We start from the raw sequence: 21,166 nt of genomic DNA, 5'->3' as shown, positions 1-21,166 counted from the left end.
GGCAAGCGAGACGATGCCAGCCCGCTCCCACCTTCCCGGTGAGGTCTGTTTGACAGGACTTAATAAAAAATCTTTTAATCTCTGTCACTGTGGGTAGGCGGAGAGGCCAAAAGTCTCCATGTTTTAAAGGGAAATTTTAATTAGTATGTAAATTCGACTCGCGGCATTAAAATGTCATTTGCTAAGTAAATGTTGGTGCACTCAGAGTTCAGGTATTTATTTGATCCTGTCCTGCCAAGGTGCCTTTGTGGGTTTCCTGAGTGTGTAATAACAGCATTTCAAAAACAAAACGAAATTCTCCCTCTGTTACAATGCGCCCGGGTTACAGCTCCGCCGCCGGCGATGTGACTGGAATATTTTAAGGCAGCAGCCGCCGGCTCTGGCAGCCACACGCATGTCCCCTCCTTCCTGCCTGTCTGAGACGGCCTCTGGGGGGCTGCAAAGGAGATCCCTGAATCCGGACCCCCAGCATCCCGCTCGGGGCCTCTCGGGGGGCTGCTAGCTCATTGCAAAGGGGTGGACGTGATGAGGACGTGATGAGCGTGGTGGGCGTCCCGGCTCTTGGATGATGGGCAGGTGTCTGAGTGATCAAGTCATGTCACAGTCTCCAGAAAACCCTCGTGGAAGCACCTGCCAAGGAGGGAGCAAGGAAGGACCAGTTTTCCTTAGTTCCGAGACAAATGATGATTTACTGCCAGGGATCCAAAGAGGAGGAGGTGATTGTCCAGTCTTCCACTGCACTGGAATTTCCCCCAGGAGCGATCAAAGCATCCTCTGAATGTTAATTAAGCTTCACTAAGCCTTCCGCATGTGCATGTGTGTGCATGCATATGTGTGTATGCGTGGGTGTGCATGTGTGTCTGCAGCCCTAAGCTGCTTGCCTCCCACAGGCGGAGACCATTCAGCCCCCAGCTCTGTCTAGACAGCAAGTGTGCCAGCCGCTGCCAGGCTTGAGCCAGCTGCGTGTGTGTACATGTGTGTGTTTGCATGTGTTTGCACATGTGTACAAGCGTATGGGTGTGTGTATATATGTGCACACATGTGCGTGTATGTTGGGGGTAATTCTGAAGATTGTCGCCCTGGCCAGATGCATAAAACAAGCCCCAGTGATGTGACCAGACTGGCTGCCCATCCCCCAAGCATCCCCTCCTCTCAGCCACCCGGACACAGCCTGTTTGTTGGAGGAGGATGAATTGGGAGGCATTTTCCGGACCCCAAGAGGGGGTTAATTCTCACGCGGGCCCGGGCACTCTCGGGCTGTGAAATCTCCATTCCCTGAATCACTGGCCCCCAGCGCTGCTCTCCGACCCCATCACCTCCAAGTCAGAAAACGCCACGGTCATCCGGGGGGCTGAGCCCCAAAGCTGGAGCATCCTCTGGGGCCTGTCTCAGGGTACCTTCTGTCGTGGAGGAGCAGAGAGGAGGCGAGGAAGGAGTCAGGTGTGGACCAGGCAGAAACGAGTGGTAACTCAACACTCAGGAGCCCTCAGCCCCATCTGGGAAGTCGTACCTGCCCGCCTGCCAGAGCGCTAATTGTCCCGGTTAAAACACCCCACCTTTGACTGCTGAATATTTATATTGTAAAACCCAAATAGAATCCCAATAAAGAGGCATCCCGTCCCCCACAGGCCCAAGAGGCTTTACCGCCTGCGCTGGAAGAGAAACAGCTGGTTAGAGCCGTGGTGGACCATGCTGCCGCCTCAGAGCCCACGGTTTGGGAGGAGAGAGACGGTACAGGAGAAATTAGGAAAGGGGGAACTCTAAATCCAGAGCACGTGAGCCATGCAGTGAGCTGGGGGCCGGGGTGGGACAGGGGACGGGACGGTGTCCTGGAGGAAGGGACTTGAAGATCAGGGTCCCAGAGGCAGGAACAACGGGGCAGAGGCAGATTGGATGGGGAAGCGTGGGGGTCCCTGGGGAAGGGAGTTCACCAACGAAGAGGCAGCTGGGGCTGGTGCTCGGTCCTCGCTCCCTCCTTGGTTATAAACGGCGCAGCAGGGCAGCCGGAAACGGGCAGGAGTTGCAGATACAAGGCAGGAGCGATGGTGCCGGGAACAGAGGTGGATTTGTGCTTTGCAACCCTGAGACGCAGTGTGGAGTGGCTGCTCTTGGCCGGGTACCCACACTCTTGCCAATTAAAGCCCCCTCAGACCGCTGAGATGGAGGCTTCTTGGACACAGTCTGTCTACACCAGTGGTTCTTCACTGACCGCCATCCTGCCCCCGGGGGCATTTGAAATGCCTGGAGAATGTTCCAGAAATGTCACAACTTGGCGGGGGGAGTGGATGCTACTGACATCTGGAGGGTAGAGGCCGGAGATGCTGCTAAACAACCTACAGTACACCAGATGGCCCAACAAAGAATGATCCAGACCACAATGTCAATATCGCCAAGGTCAAGAAACCCTGGTCCGCACCCTGCCTCTGCCAGCCCCCCGAACCAGATTCCTGTCCTGTCACCTGAACCCCCCACCCCTCCCTGTCATATGGAAGAGCCCATCCGTTGCCTCAACTCTTGACTCTCTAAATAGAGCAGTGGTTTAAAGGGCAGCTCTCAGGTCAGGGAGAGCCAGGCCGGAATCTTGGTGCAGATGCTCACTGGCTGTGCGAGGTTAATCAACCTCTCTGGGCCTCACGGTCCTCGTGGGTTGATGAGTGATAATTGCAGAGCCTATGTCAGAGATGCTGCCCATGGGGTGCTCAGCACAGCCCCGGACCAGTGTGTAGCCCTCAGCCAGCGGCAGGTTTTCTCATTGTTACTGGAGCTTCCCGCCCATTGGGAACATAGACCCTTTCTGACGCAAGAGCTGCCACTCACGAGGGAGGGATGAACAGCTTGTGACGCTGTTTCTCCAACAACTTTGCCCAAAGGGCGCCCTTCCTAAATTGGGAATGCCAATTGGAGAGGAAAACCCGCATGAACCAGGGAGCTGTTGGGGACTGAGGGGAGCACAGGATTCAGCCCAGGACGACCCTCAGACCCTGGCGGTCTGCAGGTTGTGCTGACCTGCCGGAAAGGGGCTCTCCAGTCCCCAAAGATGGCGTCTGGAAGACGGCCAGATGAAGGTTCAGGATGCGCCGGTTCCTGCGGCGTCCCAGCTCTTGGACCAGCGCCGGGCCCGCAGCTGGCGCTCAGTCTGTGTTTGTGGGGTGAGTGCGTGCTCTCGGCCAGCTGCCCACACAGCGGAGACGCGGTCGTGTCTGTCCACGCTGGGGCCGTGAGAGGGGGGCTGAACTGTGGCCCTTCCCCAGGGCGTCTGGAGGGACAGGATGAAGGGCAGGGACACCGACGTTTCTAAGGAAAGGACTCCTAAGGAAAGGGCTCAGGCCCGATGGGAAGGAGGCCCCAAGGAGACCTGCACGCATTCCCCAGTGGATCGTCGGGCTGTGGGGGACTCACCCCGATATACCACACCCGGTGGAGGGGGACAGCTCCCAGCCAGAGGGAGTGGCCGGGGCTCGGGCTGACCGGGGACTGTCCCTCCTGCTCTAACCAGCTATTTAGCCATGAGGGCAAGCCCCCGACACCAACCGTCCACCAGCCAGCTTGTGCACTCTGGTTCACCCAGCTCCACGCTACGTCCACACTTCCCCAGCTCACTGGGGCCCAGTGATGGTGACCGGGCACCCCACTGCTCAGGCCAGAAACCCAGGTCGCTCTTGTCCCTCTCTCTTGTCCATATCCGGCAAGTCAGCCTCCAAGTTCTCTCCAGAATCTGTCCACTTGTCTCCATCTCCCCCGTCTGGCCACTGTCCCAACCTCTTGAAGGACCATCACGGTCTCAGCCTGGTCTCCAGGAAGACCTTGGCAGAAGGTGGATCTGACCACGCCAGGCCCCCTCTACCTCCTCCCCCGGCCCCTGCTGCTCTGAGCAGAGGGAGGCAGACCCCCACGTTCACCCCCAACAGCCCTGCGAGGAGGGGACACCCCCGCCGACTCCTCTCCCCTGAGGACCGCTCTCCTGGGCCTTGTGCTTCGGCCCGTGGGGTCTTTGCCAGGGACACCACGCCTCCCAACCAGCCGCCAGACCTCTCGGCCTGGCAGACGCCAATGCATGTGCAGAACCTTCTAGGAGGCTCCCCACCTTCCCGACGAGGTCAGGCACCCATTCCTGTCTCCTCTGGCAGGACCCTCAGCTTCCTGAGGGCGGGGACCATGCTTGCCTTTCACCCCGCAGCCCATCACCGGCCCCGAATGTGGGCCTTAGTGGTGTCTATTTAGTGATTATTAGAGCTCGTGAGGGTTTATTACACGCTGGGCTATTCTGAGTAATTCTGAGTATTAATTGTCTCGTCAACTCTTCACAATGACCCATGAAGGACTGTTTTTTGTGCATGTTTTTCTGTCGAGGAAACTGGGACAGGCGGTGAACAGGCTGGGACACAGCCTGCGAGCCCAGATCTGGGAACCCCATGATGCAAAAAACTCTGCTTTTTCCCCCTTGATTTTACTGTCACTGCACAGAATGAATGGATGAATGGACGAGGTCCAAGAGCAGCCCCTGTTCACGTGTGCAGGCGGCAGTCCAGCCGGCCCTGACCCGCTGGGAGAGCTGGGGCACGTCCACGCTCCCTGGGCCTCGTTTGTCCTGCAGACCCGCCAGTTCTTCCTATATTTAAGTCGACCGTTCCCTTCCGCTGTCCTCTCCGTGGTGACCAGCCTCGCTCTGCTTTAGCCCAGGTCCCTGGGGATGGCCGTTCCGAATTGAGTCGCCGAAACTGAAGACCCCAACCAAGCAGACCCCACTCGTTTCAGGCCTCTCATGATTTCAAAGCGCCATGACCCTTGGGAGCAGAGGGTGCGAGGACCAGCCCGGGACAGCAAGTGGGTCTGGGGACATCTGGGCTCTGCCTCCCAGGCTGTTTGGATGCTGATCCAATGGTTCTGTCAAGTTCTAGGCACAGCACGCATTCTAGGCAGCCAGAAAGGGACGTGCAGCATTCGTGGTCATTGATCATCAGCGACAGAAATAACACACCTCTGGGGAATGCATTTCCAACCCCCCTCCCGCGAGCACGGGCCATGTGTTCCTGCTGTTCACGGACTGATGTCGCCACCCCATGCTCCAGTGTTGGGATCGGCCCGCTGGGCGCACTTCTGCAGGCACGAGGGCTCCTTGGGCAAGTGCGTGTTCCACGCAAGCACCTACTGTGCGCCTGGTTTGTTTCATCTTGACCTCATTTCACACTAGCCATGTGAGACCCTGTGCAGTTCAGTGCCTTCCAAATGAGAGGTCTATTGGCTGGACTTCAGAGATGCTAGTGCAAGGCTGCCGGACCCAGAGCTCTTTGTCTGCCTGGGTCCCTTCCAAGGCACCTTTAAACTTTTTTATGGGCTCTTCAAGCTTCAGTTTCCCCCATTTCCTTAATGAAGACAAATAGGCTACTTGAGTTCTTTTCTAATGATAAGCACTTTCTCGATATCAAAAGTTGGTATATATGGTCTGACAAAGAAATTGCGAAATGTGAGTCTGTATGAGAAGTTTTGCAGAGGAGCTAAATCTTTCATGAACTGCGTTTATTGAAAAGAGTCAAAGCTCAGGGAGCCAGGACTGGCCCAGAGTCCTGAACTCTTCCTCCAGACGAAAGTGCTTAAACTGCTACCTGAGAGGAGAGAGTCACACCCAGACCCTCAAGGCTGGAGGAACGGGCCTAATACTCATTTCAACAAAATTCCAGTACAACAAACTTTCAAGACAACAGCAATCTTTTCCCTAAGACTTGGGCTTGGCTGGATCGAAATTGACATGAATTATTCTGATAACTAATTAAAGTCTTATTTTTATCATCTTTGAATTAAAAAAACCAAAACAAAATGCAACTCGTACTGAACCCAGATGAACCCTGTAGCCCATCGGTAGAAATGTGTGCGTTGTTCTGCATGAAACCGATGAACGTTACTAAGGCAGGGGGAATGGCCTTCTAAATAAAAGTAGTAATGGCAAAACCCCAACTCTTTCCAGCTGTTTTATGGCTGCCACGCACCTGCTGAGTTCCTGTTGGAAGCAAAGAACGCTTGCCCCATGGACATGTTGAATTTGTGTTGTCTTGTTTGATGTCGTTTTTGACCAGGGTTGTGTCTGCCTTTGTGAGCCAGGTTTTTGTTTCTCTTCACTGGAGGGGCCCACAGTGATCTGAAGACGATGCTGGGCTGGGGCTGTGTTGTCCCAGGAGTGGGGACAGGGACTGAGGCTAGAAGTCCCCGGGTTTGGGTGGGGTCGGGGTCTCCCGATGGGAGTGGGAGGCTGGGGAAGGAAGAAGGTGCGCCCAGCCCAGGGGCCTGGGAGAGAGGAGCGCACCCCGCAGCGTCCGGGGGAAGGGGTGTGAGGTCGTGCCGTGCGTCTTCCGCTCCTGGCCACTTCTAACAATGCCCCCGGCCAGCGACCTTGAACGCAGCTTGCCCCAGCAAAGCAGGATGTGGCCGCTGACCGAGACGTCCGTTTGCAGACCGTGCCCAGCAGAGACAGGAAGCCCCAGAACGGGCTTTCTCAGGCTGCTATGAGGGATCCTTCAGCCTGACCCCGTGGAGCTACAGAACAGCATCCCGAACGGCTGTTTACAGCTAAAATGAAGGGCTCATTTTGCATCCTGTGCCGTCATTCTTAAATAATAGACATAATTCATAAAGTGTTTTAGTGATTGCTATGTGTCTGCCACCACACGAGACAGGTAACGAGTATTCCTTCACCGACTGACCCTCCCCAGCAACCCCAGCAAGTGGGTGTCGCCATGATTCCCATTTTACAGACCAGGAAACCAAGGCACAGGGCAGCTGTCCTACGACCAAGGGCACACACCTGAGAAGGTAGAACCAGGATTTGGAACCAGGTCTCTGTGACCCCGGGGTTCCCGCTCCGTCCTTTCTGCGTCAGAGACACTCATTTGCATCCACACATCCAAGGCTGGTGATACCAAGTCTTTTCTACATTTCTCACCCGGCCCCGTCCCACTTAGAGGTTCACGAGCAAAGATCAAAAGCAAACAAACAAGAAAAACAGCAAACTCGTGAGCACTGAGCAGCTCTATGTCACTTCCCAGAAACGATCAAAAGAGGACGACCGTAAACCCATCCTCCCCCCGCCCTCTGTCTTCTTTCCTGGGTAACAAGTGTCTCCTGTGCATCTCCCGCTGGGCGTGGACCGCAGGGAGACACAGACAGGCCGTTTCCCAGCCTCCAAGGGCCTGTCGGGGGCCAGGTTTTCAGTGACCCTGCGTTCACGGAGGACGGAAGCACGAGCGTCCCCATCACCGCTTAGCTTCCCCGTCTGGGGGCCAGTCATTCTCAGAATCCTGTCTCCCCGTCTCCAGTGCTCCGGGCCTTTATAGAACTTGCCAGATGGCCTGGCTTTGGTTCTGACTCTGCCCCTTGCGGTGGACCTTGGGGGGGACCACATACACCACCCTCAGCCGCCCCGTCTGAAACGGGGCACCTACCGCGTCGCCCTCACACGGCTGTCATGGAGGTCAGAGGAGACGATGCGTGCAGAGCTCGCCAGCGCTGCGCCAGCTCAGGATCAGGGTATCGTACGTACTGTATGTTGTTCGTTGTTTCGCTGTTCTCATCAGCCTCAGTCCTCCCTCTCTCCCAGCAATCAGCACCGAGAACTGGGCCACTGCGTGACCGTCACCTGTTAAGTCAGTGGCTCTCACCTGGGCTGCCCACTGGAAGCGCCTGGAGCTTTTAAACCTCCCAGGCCTGGCCACACCCCAGAACAGTCATATGAGAATCTCTAGGTGGGGGTCCAACATCAAGGATTTTAATGTTCCCAGTGATTCCAACCTGCAGCCAAAGTTGAGGCCCCTGGATGGAAGGCCCCAACCTTGGACCCTAACTGCTCTAAAGGAAAGAGGACTTCTCTAAGGGACATGTCTGATGACTGTGTCACACGATGGGCGGTGGAGACCAAAGCAGGCAGCCAGGCCTCAGCACCCCATCCCGCAACCCACTGGCCCCGCACCTTCCCGCCATCCTCTCTCCATTGGTCCTGGAGGCTCCGCGAAGTCCCCTCCTCGAGGCCATAGCCAAGACCTCCTCAAGTTGGCGATGGGCCAAGCCACCGTCTCCTTGCATGCCCTTGAGTTCCCGTGCCCGGATGGCCTGGGCAGAGGATCCCGTCTGGGCCAGCTGGCCTCCAGGGAGCCAAGGAAGCCAACAGATATATTTTGCTTGAACCATATGATGTTAAAATTTAAAAAATTAGTTCCCAACATTCAAAAATAAGTTGATTTCACATAAAAGCTGAATTTCCTTCCTTTTCTTGAGAAGCGAGGCTGCTTGGGCATTCAGCAATCAGCAGGGGCTGGGCCTGGGTGCCACACGGCCCGCAGGCTCCTCCCTCCCCTAACATGGGCAACTTGCAGCCCCTTCTAGCCCAGAGCAGGCTTCAGTCTTGGCCGAGGCCGAGACCTGCCATTGCTGATGGTCACCCTGAGTACCTGCTCCTTCCACTCCTGGGCCGGGGCGCTGGCTCTGCTGAGAGCTTTCCGTCTCACCTCGTCCCACACCAGCACCGGGATGCGGGGGCATCCTTCTATTCCCATTCCCCAGAGGAGCTAACTCAGGCTCAGAGAGGTTAAATAACTTGCCTCAGGGCACACAGCCAGCAAGTGGCAGAGCGGGACTCAACCAAGGCCACCCGGCCCCCGCAATGGAGCCCTTAACCTACAATGGACTCCCTATTCCCCACTCTGTCATTCTCAACACACGTAGGTTAATGGGGAAGAATTCGGAAGTCAATAAATAATGTGGGCATTTAGAATTTTCAGCAGAAATTGAACAGGAGTCCTGGAAAGAACGCTGGCATTTTCCGCCCCCTAAGAATTCTAGAATGCTGGTGATGTGGCCCAGGCCAAAGCTGGCTCCAGGAAAGGAGGGGTTACGGAGAAATCAATGGACCATTGTCATTTCTGCCCCCTCCCCATCCTTTTGGCCACCACCAGGCACCAGGGTCTGGCTGGTGCATGATTTACACATGTACAAATGTCAACAGGGTGTCAGATGGGACAAGAGGCTGCACGTTCTCGGAGCTCTGATCGTTTCCTTCTGGTGTGTGGCAGCTCAATCATCTCAACTGGGGAGGCCCGTGGGCCTTGAGCCCTGGCTTAGCAAATGTGAGGTTGGCTGGGGGACGTGTTGTCGCCTTGGGCCCTCAGGAGCTCCCTTCAGATGATAACCCAGTGAGCCAGGGGAAACTGCCAGAACTGCCTGGCGAAGCTTTTCCAATCCTGAGAGGAGAAAACTTGCTCCCTTCTAAGAAGGCTACCTGTCCAGGGCCCAGCTGAACCGCCTGCTTATTCTACCGGCCTCGTGATGAGGCTGCTGCTCCGGGGCTGGGACTGCCGACTCTTTGAAGAAGAGACACGTCCACCTTCATACCGATTTGACCTTGAAGGGCAGGATGCTCAGAGCCTGGCCACCAGGCTAGGGTTTAAGAGCAGATTATTCCCAGAAGGAAATGAGGCAGCTCTTTCAGCCTCAGGGCAGAGGTGACTTCTTTCCCCCCTGGATTTTTAGGCAGTGAAATGACTTGGGGCCGTGTTTCTCAAGCCCCGTTCCTGTAAGAGCTCCATATGCCTTCTTTGCCCTGGAAAGATGCGAGGGAGAAAGCCACGGCGGAGAGGGGAGAACCCAGCTGATAGGTGGAGGGAGCAAACAGAGAGGGCAAGTGGCTTATCCTGAGTCACAAAGCTGGGTAGTCTCCAGGCGATAGGAGTCCAGTCCCTGTTTCTGGAACATTCCAGAACATTCATCTTCCACGCTCACTTGCCCCCTCTGTTTTGCTCCATCCACCCTGAGGAGGCCTCCCGCTGCGCAGCTGTGTCTGTGGTAGGGACGCATCCTCTGCAGCCCCTGAGCAGCCTCACCTGTGCCAGGTGAGAACCGCTGCCTCGACACACAGCCTCCTCGCCCTCGGGGGACACCTCCTGGGATCCCCAGTGGGATGGGGCCCAGGCGTCCACAGCAGTGGCCTCCACCCACTGCCTTCCCTTCCCTGGCTCAGCTCCCCACCCCCACGGATGCTTCCTGGGACGGACTTCCAAAGAAACTGCTTCCCCTGCCCGTGTCAGGGTCTGCTCCTCAGGGAGCCCGGGCTAAGACAGCGCCAGCCACAGTGCTTCCCCCACACCTTCCACCAGCGCCCACACGTGTCCCACACACACTGCCTGCCCTGTCTGTTCCTGTCACCACAGGACAGGGCCAGTCTTCAGCCTCCACAGCCTCTAGCAGAATACCATCCGGGTTCTCTTGGACTCCCTTCACAGGTTCTGTGCTGGCATCTCCCTCTTTGTCTCTCATGGGCTGACATGTGAGGCATCTCTCACCTCCTCTAGCCACTCTGGGCCTTGTCTGAGCCGTGAGCACAGCAGGCTCTATGCTCCTTCGGGACCTTTGCATGTGCTGATCCCTCTGCCTGCAATCCTTTCCCCCAGCTCTGCACGTGGCCGGCTCCTTCACATCCTGGCTGGCAGACCCCTCCTCAGTGAGGCCAGCTCTGACCCCAGTCTCACTCTGAGCCTCCCCAGCCTGCAGCCATTGTCGGCCCAATCACCTGGCTTTGCAGCTCTCAGCCCTCGGAGCTCTCGGAGATGGCCTTCTCTATGTGTGTGTTTACTTGCCTGTTGCCTCTCCTGCTTCCTCCACACCAGGAGGTGAGCTCCATGAGGGCGGGAGCCCCGTCCACCTTGTTGGCTGCAGTATCGCCATCGAGAACAGTGCCCGGGGATGGTGGTGTTCAAAGAATGCTTGCAGGAAGAAAGAAAGAAAGAATGAATGAATGAGCAGATGAGGACAAAGCCAGACCATAGACTCGGGTCTGGGGGAGACTTGAAAGGGAAACCCTGAATTTCTGCATGTTCCGAAGATTCCGACCAGTTGGCATCGAGGGTCAGTGGGAGCTGTCCTTGGCACTGGGGCTTCCTGCCAGCAGGAAACCGACAAGCGCGCACCAGGAGACACCGGCAGAGACTCAGGGTGGCCCCCTCTCTGTCCTGCAGTGAAGGAGGCCCCAGCCATGAGCAAGACACTGGCCGTGTTCCAAGAGAGGAGGGGAAGAGAACGCCAGCCCCACTGGACGGCTGAGGAGCTGTGGGATGCATTTAAAATAGCTGCTCCAGCAGCTGCGAGCAGATTACGTTTCTATGCAGACGGGATGGCTTTAATAAAAAATGAGAAGTTCTCCATCTGCTCTTTAAAGATAAGCCTCTGCATCCCCAAATCAGCGAGCGACAGCGGCCCCGGGGGCTCGGGTGCGCTGGGGGGAGCAGTCAGGCCCGTGACAGCCGATTAGCAGGATCCGCAGCTCGGGGCCGGCGGGGGCCTCCCAGCTGTGGGACTGGAAATGGAGGCCAAAGTAATTAAGACGTCATTTGAGTCCCGCGCTCGCCCGCTCTGCCCTCTCCAGGGCCACGTGCCAGCCTTTCTCTCCTCTCTGGTTGTCAAATGGAGCAGGACGAATCCCCAAGGGCCTGGCAACGGCTGGATCACGAGCAGGGGGCCGGGAGGGACCAGGAGGCTGCCCGGCTGACAGAGACCTCAGGCTAAAGTGACCCCACTTCACTGAGCAAGATTAACCCCCGGGAATGGGTGCCGTGCACACCCCGAAGACGTGGCTGGAGGAGAGCCCCAAACACCCCCTCTCCTGGCAGCCCCTCTAGTTGTGTTGCTGGAGAGGGAGGGGCGGGGCAGTCCTGGCGGCCTGGCGCTTGTACAGCTGGGGCCTTCGCTGGGCAGACAGATGCCGAGTCGGAGCGCAGCCTCGTTAGAGGGCTTCCCAGGGCCGCCCAGGGGCCATGCCAGGGGACAGGCTCCGGCCTCAGGCCGCACGGGCTCCACAGCAAGTGTGTATGTGTGTGCAAGTGTCAGAGAGAGAGAGAGAGAGCATGAGTGATCATGTGTGTGTGAGGGGAGGAGGGAGTGTCTGTGTGCACGTGCACGCCTGAGCCCTCTTTGGTTGGAGTCCCAGATACACCGCGACAGAGGCAGGGTTTATCAACGTGTGATGGTGCCCTCCTGACCCACTCCTGCTCCCAGTCGCCCCATCAAGGGCTACTCTTTGCCAACCACTTCCCAGAATTTTGTGATGCAGCATAAGAAGGATATTGGGCGGAAATAGGACTAGAAAAGCGGGATGGAAGAGGGGAGGACCTGCGGACAGAAGCCATGTTTGTTTACATGAAAATCATGGCAACTCGGTGGAAGGGAGAGAGACCACAGCTCAGCAGGCAGCAAGCGTGAAGGAGCCAGGAGCTGCGGGAAGGCGAGGCTCTCCGGAGGGGACGCGGCCTCCACAAGTCTCGTCATTGGTCAAGAAGTGGACCCTCTGGTGCTCTTGGAGAGACACCAGTGACCGCCCAAGTGGCTTTTTATTGACTTTGGTCACCGCAACCAAGTGTGACCAGTGCATCAGCGGGACAACGCGGGGCCCAGCTGTCAGTGGGCTGACCCCTCACTCCAAGGAGGAATTGTCCCACCCGTCCTTGTGTGCACGTGGGTGTGCGCACAGGTGTGGACAGCGAGGTAGCAGACGTCACAGCTGAGAAGTCACGAAGCGCCGCCCATCTGTTTTCCCTTTGATGGTGTTAAAGCTTAGAAACAAGGGGCAGAGATCCCTGTGTGCTCTTTCAGAATCGTACCCGGACACTGTCTAACACGCGTGCAGGAAGGTGATCCGAGTTTCTGGGGTGACCGTGTGTGACTCGCTGTTCACTCTCAGTTAGAGCCTGGACTCTGCGGAGCGCGAGGGTGCCCTGTAGAAGACTGACAAGTTGAAACAATCGTGTGTCCAGAAGAGATGTGAACGACTCATGGTCAGCAGAAAAGATGACCTCAGAGTTTACAATTTTTTTGCCCTGTAGGACGCAAGACACTAACCAGTTTTGCACCTAACTTCTTATCAGTCTCCCTCATCCTCTTCTGAAGCAGTTTTGCCATCCTGCTAGTCCCCTCGTTCATGAGTAAAATAACTGACGTGTCCTCACTGAGGCTTGCCTGAGAGTAATGTTTCTGACTCTTTCAACAGTGCACTTTGACTTGAGTCCCCTTGCTTTAGTCCCTTTGGCAGTAAACGGATGTTATACCCCCCACGTTATTCCAGAGAAGACGCCCAGACACAAGGCGTGTGCATATCTTCATGCCAACTTCTGTTGCCTCTTTCTCCTTTCCAATCTCTGATTTTTTTTTCAGAACCCAAACTGAGCTTTCACATGTAACCCAAATAGCTTCTTTGCTCCGCAAGGCTCAGTCTCTGCTGGTCAGAGAAACAGCTAAATAATCAAAGGAAACAAAATGTGATTCTAATTTTTATTTGCAATTTCAAAGGAAATTAAGGGATCTAAAACACAACACACAAGACGCTTCTGAGAAACGTCTTTCGCCTCCTCCTCAGTTCTCTCTCCACCCAGCGGCTACAGCAGAGCCCCTTATTCAGCAGGGACTCAGCTGTCCCCCGCTGCTCTAATTCTCCTGGACACACCCCTCCAGGGCTTCCATCTGGGACGCTTTTGACGACAAACAACAGGAAACCCAATACATATTGGCTTCAACCATAAGAATATGCATTGTTCACTTAACCAGGTGCCCAGAAATATGATGTCACAGGGCAGGTTCAGACACTCAACAATGTCATCAAGGATCCAGGCTTTGTCCACTCTTACGCTCAATGAAATTTTGTCCTCATGCTTGTTGCCTCATGGTCACAAGATGGCTACCACAACTCCAAACATCATGCCCTTGTATGCAGCACCCCTGGCAGGAACCAAAGACTTTCACCTCCCAGAATCCTGCCCTTTTATCTAAGAAGAAAATCCTTCCCAGATGCAACCTATCAGACTTTTTCCCTTCTTCTCATCGTCTAAAACAGGGTCATAGGGCCACTCCTAGTCATAAGGGAGACTGGAAAGCAAGCATTGGACAAAGTAGAAAAGAATCGTCATGGCTGGTTTAGGCGGATCACGACTCTTCCCCTGACACTGGGGCATCACAAGCCCTGCAAGTGGGCTTCTGTCAGCGTGGAGGCAGGAGGGGAAGAACCCACGCCGTCAGTCTCACCCTGTGTTTCACAGGTGGGGACGTGCTGGAAGACAGGCGATAAGTTTGCATTCTCCGGCAGCAACGACAACGCCTTCTACAGAACATCTTTTCAGGAAGAAACGCCGTCCTTAGCGCTGAGCTTGTCCACCTGCTGCAGCTCTGGGGCCTGGCAGCAGCTCCATTCGGCTCTGCGGCCCCAGGAAGGCCTCAGTAATTCAGCCATCAGAGACCAGACCCCTCCAGATGTGTCACCTCTGGCCACTGAGGGCGGAGCCAGGCGGAGAGAGGCCGGTCTCGACAGCAGCCCGTAACCGGAGCCCTCACTCTGCACCAGCCTTAGGCCCAGCACTCACGTAGTGATCTCCTTCTAACAAATGCGTGAAGTAGGCACCACTGTAGTCTGTTTTACCCATGAGAGATAAAGAAGGTCAGAGGAGTTAAGTGACAAGGTCAAGGGTAGCCGGTGAGTAAGTGGCTGACCCGAGATTTGGCCCAGGTCTCTATGACTTCCAAATCTGTTGCTTATTTTTAAACTCTTATTAGCCTGTTCTTCCTCTTAGCAAGGGGAGGGCATGGAGAGAAACTGACAGCTGGGGTTACTGGTGATGGACCAGGCTACAATGCGAGACCCTTCTGGAAACTGCCCCGCAGCGTCTGGGGCCAGGCTCTCACACCGTGTCCTGCGGCGATTGCCGGGGCCCCAGCTGCACATGCCCTGCCTTCCTCGTAGGCTCCTGCTACCATCCTGGGATCCACTCCATCACCATCTGACTCAGAGCGGTCCACGGCGTCCCACCAGCCCAGCCACCAGAGCTGGGACTGGCCGTGGGAGCCGCTCTTGTCTTCCAGGGCCAGCAGTGACAGAGGACGTGGCATGGACGATGGGGTTCAACCTTAGGAGGGAAGGAAAATGTCGGAATTGCTCTGGGCCCCATTTGGCCTGAGTTCTGACAGCCTTGGAAGGAACTGTATCGTTGGACTCCACCACTGTCAGGATGGGCAAAATGCGACGGGGACCTGGCTAGGCTCTGGCTCTGCCTGGAGAGAAGGGTGCCCTGGCTGGGCGGCATTCCTTCCGCTCTGCAGCCTAGGAAAGGGAGCCACGCGCCAATGAAGGACACCAGCTTTGGAGATCCAGGTTTGAGGTCCTGTCCCACCCCTCACTGACGGTGACCTTGGGTGAGTCACTTCACCTTTCTGAGCCCATTTCTTCACCTGTCAAACAAGGACGATAACAATAGTACCCCTCATTGGCAAGGTGCAAATTTGAAAGAACAGATAACATGAGGCCCCTCTGTAGTGCAGAGCATGCAGTTCAGAAATGGACCATCATGACCACAGCAACTAAAATACTCGCTTGTGGCTCATCGGAGGTTGGATAAACCATGCAGCCAGCGACCCAAAGCTTGTCCCCACCCTGTCCTCCTTTCTCTCCTTTCTGTGCCCTGAATCCTCTTTCAGCCACTCCTGGGGGTGGTGATATTTGTTGCTCCTGGGAGAATGTGCTGGGCTTGGTAAGCAGAACAAACCCAGCCTCTGGAACCCTCTAGAATCTTCCAGAATCTCCCAGTGCCCCTGTTCGCTTGCGGTGGGACCTTGGGCAAGGTGCTTTTCTTCTCTACACCTCGATTTTCTTTCCTCCTAAGAGGGTAAAATGTGACGGCGGTGCTTTGGTGAATGAAACGTGATGAACCTGGGAGCCACTGAGCACCTGGCACACTGGAACTCAATGAGGGTCGGTCGTCCCGAATCTCCAGCTCCTTCTCGCCCATTCACACCTTGGACGGGATCTGGGTCCCAGGGCCTCAGCGGGAGCTCTATAAGCAGGGGTCGAACAACTGAAAAAGCTGACAAACGGCCTCTAGTCACCTCCTAGGCCTGAGAGGAGAGGCTGGGAGGGTAGTTTTTCACACGTGAGGGAGGAGGGGAGGAGCTGCACCCGTGAGTGAGGGACGGAGGGGAGGCCCTGGCTCTGGGGAAGCTGCTTCCCCGAGGCAGTCAAACCCCAGAAGCAGATGGTCCCCTGGTTCCCACATTCCGGCCTTGCCTGGGGAGCAGGATTTGGAGAAGGCCGCAGGGGGAGTGCGGGCATGCAGCCACCCGAGGGGCCGGCTCTGAGCATCTCCGGGGGCCTGCTGAGCGGGCAGGTTTATTTGGATGGAAAATTAAAAACTCTGTGTTACCATCTATATATTTTCCCACTTGTGCCCCTCAGGTATTTGTAGAAGACCTGGAATTAAATTCTGCGTTACAGGCTCGGAGGTGGGGGTGGGGGTGGGGGGCAGGGGAGGCAGGAGGGAGCCATGGAGTGGATGTGAGCTCCCGACTGTCCTCTGAGTCTACCCGCCCTGAAGTCACCACATCGATCACCTGCCTGGCCATCCCCACTGCCCTGAGCCCACCTGGCGTTTCTTCTGTACCCTCCACCCCAGCCCAGCCTGTCCCTTCACACAGGGCTGGCCACAATGGTTACTTGCTGAATGACGATTTTTTGCTTTTTGCGGACGACATTTTGATCCAAGTGTGAACATGCTGGAGAGAAATTCTTGGAAGTAGGAACGGCCACTGTTAGTCCTGCCGCGCGGGTCCTGGGAATCTTACAGGCGTCTGGGGCTGTGCCATCCCACGCGGTAGCCAATACATGAACCTGCTGAAGTGAAATCGAAACTACGATTTTAAATATGATTTAAAATTCTGCCCCTTGGTCCCATTAGTGGCATTTCGGGCACTCAACAGTCACATGTGGAGAGGCTGCCGTACTAGACAGCGCAGATATAAAGGACATTTCCATCCTCCTAGTCCTGTAGAACAGCACTGGACTTGAGAAAAGCCCTGGCATTTTTTTTTTAATTCTAGATGGTTTTGGCGCTTTTCAGTAACAACTGTAGTCATAAACCACTTAGAAAATACAGAACAACACAAAGAGAGCAGACAGGGCCCCAGGGTGGCTATCAGCTCAGTCACTGGGCTGCTGAATCTCTGAGCATCCTCAGCACGGACACTGGCGTCCCTTGATGGGCACGAGGGCAGACGTGGGCTCTGTTCTGTGGCCCCTGAATGTCACCAAGGGGTCAGGGAAAGCAAGGAAGAAAAGAAGAGGAGGACACTTGACCCCCCCCCCCCCAGCCCCCCACCCACCACCACTGGAGGGACTTTGCAAAGGGCTGGAGGTCTGGTGGTGAAGGAAGATTTGCTGGTCAAAGTCCAGACAGAAAAATAGAGCCAGGAAACTCAGCAGAAGCACACAATGCCAGGAACTCCTTACGAAGGTGCTGGAAGGGCATGAGGGTGACCCAGATGTTAGTGATGGCAGGAGATCACCCCCACCCCCACCGTGAGCTGGAGGGACAAGGGAAGGAGGCTGTGTCATTGAGCCCCCAAAGTTGGGGCCATCCTGGGGGAAGCACGGCAGGGGCTGCCCAGGGGGAGCTGGGGCCTGAGATGCCACCTGAAAGAGGGGAGCCACCCCTGGGTCTTCTTCTGTTCTCCTGCCGATCTCCCTCTGGGGCTCCCATTGGCCTGTGCAGATGGCAGCCAGTGGGCAGGGCAGCCTGGGAAATGTGGTTCTCGGGGGAAGCGGGAAGGTGGGTGTGGGAGCAGCTACTGACGTCCTGTGCTGTGCACTGAAGAGGGTCCCCCTGAATTCCCATGTGGAAGCTGTGGGGGATCAGAATTGGCCACCCCAAAACTGTCTCTTTGCCTTGCCTTGATTATTTTTAAGAGCAAAAGACTCTGAAAGAAACTTTGACCTTCCCCCTAATTGCCTAAAAGAAATTTAAAATAAAGGTCCATCCCCAGGACCGGCCATCACTGCAGATAACTTTGGGTTTCAGTAGACTGGGAGGGTCCTTCTAAGCTGACTCGTATCAAAGTCCTATTTACCAAACATTCGCTTTTCTGTTTCCCTGTGAGTTGCCTTCCTCCCTTTCGAAACCCCAAACCATGCCCCTGACATCCTCCTTTGCCTTTAGCTGAAGATGGTATTTAAGATGACAGCCTCCGCCATTTTGGTGAGTTGCTCAGTTTCCCTGAGTCTCTCACGTGTATACATGTTACGAAGCTTCATTTGATTTTCTCCTGTTAGTCTGTCTCATGTCAATTTAATTTGTAGCCCAGCCAGAAGGACCTAGATTGGGTAGAGGAAATGTCTTCCTTTCCTACGAAGTCCCAGCCCCGATGTGACAGTATTTGGAGGCAATTAAGGTTAAACGAGGCCGTAAGAGTGGGGTCCGAATCTGATTGGACCAGCAGCCTTCTAAGAAGAGGAAAAGAGAGAGCTCTCTGTTCCCTCTCTTCCATCGGCAAGGCAGGAAACGAGTCGGCACCAGAACCCCACCGCGCTGGCCCTCGGACTGATCCTGCACTTTCAGCCTCCAGAACTGTGGGAAATAAGTTTCTGACGTTCAAGCCCCCCCAGGCTGTGGTGTATTGTTCGGGCAGCCCGAGCTCATTAAGATGTCCTGCGGTTCTGGAAATCTAGCTCCACGGAATGGCTGTGCCAGACAGAATCACGGCCCCCAAAGGTCTCCATGCCCAAAGCCTCAGAACCCGTGAAGATGGCACCTTACGTGGTAAAAAGGGCCTTTGTGGGTGTGATCAAACTAAGGATGTTGAGACGGGAGATGACCCTGGATTGTCCAGGCGGGCTCCACGTCACCACAACGGTCCTCACAAGAGAAAAGGGAGGCAGGAGTGTCAGGGGCAGAGAGGGAGAGGTGACGACGGACAGAGGTCAGTGCGCTGCGATCGCTGGCTTTGAAGATGGAGGCCAGGGCCACCAGCCAGGGGAAGCAGTGCCTCCAGAGGCCGGGACAGATGAGGGAACGGACGGTCCCTTGGAGCCTCCAGGAGGAAGGCAGCTCTGGGACACCTCGACTTCAACCCAGTGGGACCCGTTTCTGACTCCTGACCGCCAGGACTGTAAGAGAATACACCTGTGCTGTTTTAAGCTGTTGAGTTCGCAGTAATTTGTTACTGCAGTGACTAGGAACCCATACACCGGCCAAGTCTGGAAACGCGGCCAGCACCCCTCCCTCAGTGTGTCTTCCCCTGCGAGCCCCCTCGTCTCCCCCAGCAGAGGTGCATCTCCCTTTGTCTCATTCCCAGAACCTGGGACCCCCTGGGCATCTGATGCTCGTTTGCTCAGTGAATAGGCAGCTCAACGTCTGATCCTCCAGCGAACCTGGAGGTGGGCGGGAAGAACAGTAGAGGGGCCAAGACGATAGATTTGAAAGCTACATAGTTCTGGTCAAGTCCTGGCTCCTACATCTACTAGCTGTGTGACCTCGACAGAGCTACTCACCTTCTCTGAGGCTCAGCCTTTCTGCGGTAACATGGAGGAGAGTGACAATTCCTGCCCGTGAGCTGCTGAGATTAGGCCTTCTCTCCCCAGTGGATGCTCCTTGATTGTCTGGAGAGACTGTGACATCCCAGAAACCAAGCTCCCAACCTTCACAGGGCCCACACTCCGGCAAGTTCAATGATAAGAGGTCGTTCACACAAAGCACTGGGTATACAGCAGGCACTCAAGCATGGCTGCCACGACCTCCTCACTGAAGAAATGACGGAGGAGTCAGCATCTCGCCGAAGTCAGTGTGAGCAGGTGCCCATAGGAACTGGAACCCGGGTTTCCGACCCCCAGTCCTCCAGGGGCTGGAGAAAGGGCATCGTCCACATTTTTCCTGCTCTCCAGCCTTTAGGCTCTGGCCTTTGAATTCTAGCTCACTGGGGTCTCGGCTGACGCAGTGGGACAAAACAGCTTCTCTTTAAGGCGCTAAAGGTCTTGGTGGGAAGGACGATGCAGTGAGCCAACCGCGGGCCTGCCCGGGCTGCGTGCTCGTGCGACCTGGGCGCGGCCCGCACGCCTCACTCCCTGACACGGCCTGAGCTTCCCAGAAAATGGTCTTCCTGGTTTCCCCCCTCCTTGTGCAGGGGGGTCACTGGGTCTCAGAACTTTTGGGAAATCACTGGAAACACCCCAAGAACACAAGAACACGAGCGAGCCTTGCCTCTCCCAGGGCCCCGTGGGCACGGCTCCCAGAGACAGCGAGGCAGGAAGCCAAAGTCTGGGGTCAGTCTCAGGATGGGGCTGGGGGAGGGGGCAGGACCTCTGACTGGGGGCCGGGGGGCCAAAGCTGGTATTTGCTTTGGCCAGCCCAGTTTTTGAAATCAGAAAAAAATCAAACTAACCCCTAGTTTCTAGCTTCTTTTGAAACTAGAGTCGGGGTGAGTGGGACCTGGCGATGCTGGGCCGTGGTCCCGGGCGCCGCCCCCAGTTCACCGCAGTCCGGGCTCCGGGCTCCTCTCCCCTTCCCTTGAGCAGCTGCAGTGAGGTTTCTAGACTTTGTTCTGAGGTGGTGGTTTTCAAGCACAGGGGTCTGGCCCTCAGGGTGCATTTGACGACGCCGGGGGGCTGTCCTCGGTCATCACAAGTGGTGGGGGTGCTGCTACTGGTGTCTGGCGGGTGGAGACCGGGATCCTGCAGGGTCCAGGCAGCCCCACACCAGACAGACCCACTGCCCCATCCCGAGGAAGCAGAGGGCTTAGTTTGCATCCCCCCAAAGCAGAGCTTGAGGCAAGTTTTGGGTGCAAGAGGGTTTTATGAAGGTGATCCCAGGAGGCAGAGAGGACTGCCTGGGGACACTGAGGCAAGAGAAAGGGCAAAAGCCAGTAAAGAGGGTAGTTAGCGAGCTAGGTCTGCTGCAGGCCTGTGGCTCAGCAGGCTGGGCCTCGGGGAGCCATGAGGGACGCACTCAGAGCTGACCACTGAAGTGCAGAGAGGGTAGGCATGGACCACCGACACCTGTCCATTGGTTGACGGTGGTCTACCCAGACCCTCCCATCAGGCTAGTCACTCTTGAACTGGGAGCCTGCGAGGCTCAGAGATTCCCCCCAGTGCCCGGCAGTAGGTGGTCCTGATCACTGGGGCTGCCCCACCGGCCAGCCTGTGCCATGAAGGCCCCCTCTGGCCCACAGACTTCTATCCTGAACCAGTAACCATGTCAGAGCAGAGCTGGCTAAGGAAGCCAGGCCCAACCTCAGCTCCGTGAACTCGGCGACCCTCCTGTGCCCAGCCTGACCAAGTTCTAACTCAAAAAGCCAGCCATCCTCCCATCCTCCAACCAAGAAAGTGCGATGC

The 21,166-nt window shown here is 56.0% G+C and overlaps 1 long non-coding RNA gene across 1 annotated transcript; it reads right to left on the bottom strand.

The window, feature by feature from the left end:
• Positions 1-13,287: 13,287 nt before the first annotated feature.
• On the bottom strand, positions 13,288-19,711 carry LOC139040277 (uncharacterized). Its single transcript, XR_011494449.1, has 2 exons — positions 19,331-19,711; positions 13,288-16,678 (listed from the first exon to the last, which is right to left on the bottom strand). It is a non-coding gene; the product is annotated as an uncharacterized lncRNA (long non-coding RNA).
• Between the last annotated feature and the right edge of the window lie 1,455 nt (positions 19,712-21,166).

This window comes from Equus asinus, chromosome 15 (genome assembly GCF_041296235.1).
Source record: "Equus asinus isolate D_3611 breed Donkey chromosome 15, EquAss-T2T_v2, whole genome shotgun sequence".
In the NCBI taxonomy this organism is placed as follows: domain Eukaryota; kingdom Metazoa; phylum Chordata; class Mammalia; order Perissodactyla; family Equidae; genus Equus; species Equus asinus.
Note: the sequence above shows the minus strand (reverse complement) of the source record. Positions and strands in the feature narration are given on the sequence as shown.